Below are 3,296 nucleotides of genomic sequence, written 5' to 3'. Positions count from 1 at the left end.
ATTTATTTATTTATTTATTTATTTTTTTTTTTGTTATCTATTTAATCCATGTTGTATTCCTTATACAGTTATTTTCTTTGATTACATTCGTTCATTTTCTATTCCGCCTTTTCGATTCCCAATAAAGATAGTTTCAAAATGGGACGAGAAAAAATAAAAAGAAAATATGAATTATCTGACTATGGCCGATAGATAAGGATTGTATCGATATCGATATCAGATTATATCAGATCATATCTTGTACTAAGTTTGTTTTAATACATTTCTTCTTCTACTTTACGAGCAATTGTTTGAAATTTTTTTTCATAGAAACTCATATACGCCAGCGTTAGTGTTAGCGTATTTGAAAAGCAGCATATATATGTAAGTTGATCTTTTAATTATTTCGAAAAATTTTAATCTCCATATCGATCAGATGAAGTCACTTTTAATTATAATTTCGATTATAAAATCATTCAACTGAGGAATGTACAATCATGGTATAGTCATAACTTCAGTGATAGTACATCTAATCATGGATCATTGCTTGGCAAGCGATTTTGTATTTCGTAGTAACCAGCGAATCTAACGAAAAATTAATATCTTATTTTCAATTATAACATTCCGAATGGATGAATACGATTAAAAGAGAAGCAATTATATTGAGTTGTTTTTAAATGAAAATCATTGAAATGGACACGGTTTGACATTCGTCAATCAGTTAAGGTATTTGATTATCAGATCGAATCATTAATGGCAATATTACCTTTAAGATAATATATATATATATATATATATTATTATCATTATCATTTTCTTCATTTTTCCTTTCTTTTTTAATTAATATTTTCTTGGTTTTTTTTTATTTTTTTTTTTTTTAAAAAATTGAAATTAAATATATGCAAAATAAATTAATTAAGGAGTATTTCTTCTGGCAATTGAATAGTTTTCGAAAAATTTCGACGACTAGAAAAAACTAGAGAATTGATTTTCCTTTCTTTTGTTTGTTTGTTTGGTTTTTTTTTTTCTTTTACTCTGCATATTACACTTAGTCGCTATTATTTGGTTTTTCTTTCATTGATCTTAAGCTTACTAAACACATTTTTTTTTTTTTTTAATTTCTCTTTAATTTTTATAGAATTTTTTCTTTTTATGTACCTGCTGTGGACTGCAGTGTCTCCGTATGTCTGTAAAGTGATTGGTGGTGAGTGTGTGCTTTTTTGTTTTTTTTGCTTTTTTTTTTTTTTTTTAATATAAATTTCTTTAAAACTCTTTAAACATTCTCTTTAGACAAAGCATTTTATAAAATTAATAGTAAATTATAATCATCAGCAAGTATGTATGTATGTGACTTGATACATATACATATGTATATATACACACACATATATATATATATATATATTTGTGTGTATATATATATATATATATATAGAGTTATTTTCTTTTCTTTATATATATATAGTATCAGAAGTTTATATATATTCTTCTGTATGTATATATGCATTTATATATTTGTGAGTGTATATATAGATAAATGAGCTTCATTTTTTTTTGTTTTTGTTTTTTTTTTTTTTTTAAAGATATATCTTCTTCAATGTATGTATATATATAAAAATTCTGTCACAGCATACAATAGAAACTAAGTTAAGAACAAACACAAAGTTTACAACTTAAAAAATGCAAAATTTCATATCTAAATATTTTTTTTGGTTTTTCTCTTTTTTTTTTTATACTTTCAATATAATTGCTTAAATAAACCGTTACATGCATTAGCTTGTAATAAAATTTTATATCTAAATTAAATTTGGAAAATAAAAGCTTGCTTGAAGATAAAGTTCGATATACTACTTTCAGCCTTTGTCCCATAATTAAGGCAACTGATTTAAAAAAAAAATAAAATAAATAAATAGATCAATAAATAAAAAAAAAAAAAAAAGAATGGATCTAGTTTTGAATCTGATATCTATCTGCTAATTGATGTGTATGCACCTACAGATATTCAACCAGTTGTCACACATTGTCTTCATAATAAATCGCGATATCAGGTTCAAATCTCGAAAACGAATCTGAATCTTAAATCTCCAGATGTACAATTGAAATCTTCTTAGCCCTTCCTTAGTCTCTGAAATTCATAGCAATGGAATCTGTCATTAAATACCAGGCTTAATGGAACCTAATAGAAAAACAACAAAATAGAATCGATGGGATTCAAAATTATTTATAGATTTTTTTTAAATCATCATTCCATAATAAAATTTAATTTATCTATTACCTCGAAAACATTATCCGCATTTGAAGAAAGTAAACTTACATTATTTTTAATCAGTTTACGGAATCGCAAAAATAAAAAAAATTTTTTACGTTCTCTTCAATCACAGACTTACGGTGCAAACAGATTTGATTATACCCGATTTGGGTCTTGCACGGGCTGACCCGACTTGAAGAAATTCTTCTTTTACTTCATAAAACATATTCTTCTTCTTGTTATTTAATGTTATCGATAGCAAATTCAGCGCTAGCTCTTAACATCGAATACGATGAAAATTGTTGAGTATATGGTTACGCTGAACCATTTAGAAATCTCAAAATTTTATCAATTTTTTCCGACCCGAACAATATGAATTATATTTTTGTAAAGATGTATGCTTCCAAAAAAAAATATTTCCCTTTTATGAATTCAAAGGCAGCCAGCCATAGCCTAGAGGAATGAATATTGTCAGTAAGAAAATGAAAAATGAACGCCTATGTTCTCTTTCTTTTTTCCTCTTCTTTTTTGTCATTTAACGACAGAAACGCATTAACGAGCCTTTTTTAGAGATTATTCCGGATCTTTGGATTAACTAATAGCGAGAAAGTTTTAATATAATTGGCTTCCGCCTATCTGGGTCGACATTTCTAAAAATTATATTTAATCATATATAGTCTAGAAAATGGAGATATTTCGCAGCCATATATTAGTTAATATTGCTCTGGAGACGGACGATTTCATTTTGACAGTGTTAAAAAGTGATTAAGGTATTTTCCAAGCAAGCTTGATTTTTCATATAATTTGTTTAAAATAAATGATATGATTAACGAGTAAGAGCTTAACTTAAAATACGTAATCTATATATAAATTATGGCTAATTGGGTAAAGATGCAATTTTTGTAGGATTTTTTGTTTTGTTTTTGACTTGGCTTTTATTAATTTACACACACACATATATATACACACATCTGCATATGCATATGTATATATGTAAATATGAAAACCATATATACATATATATATATATATATATATATATATATATATATATATATATATATATATA

Source organism: Glossina fuscipes, unplaced genomic scaffold, assembly GCF_014805625.2.
Source record: "Glossina fuscipes isolate IAEA_lab_2018 unplaced genomic scaffold, Yale_Gfus_2 0, whole genome shotgun sequence".
Taxonomy (NCBI): Eukaryota; Metazoa; Arthropoda; class Insecta; order Diptera; family Glossinidae; genus Glossina; species Glossina fuscipes.
This window is presented reverse-complemented; position numbering follows the sequence as displayed.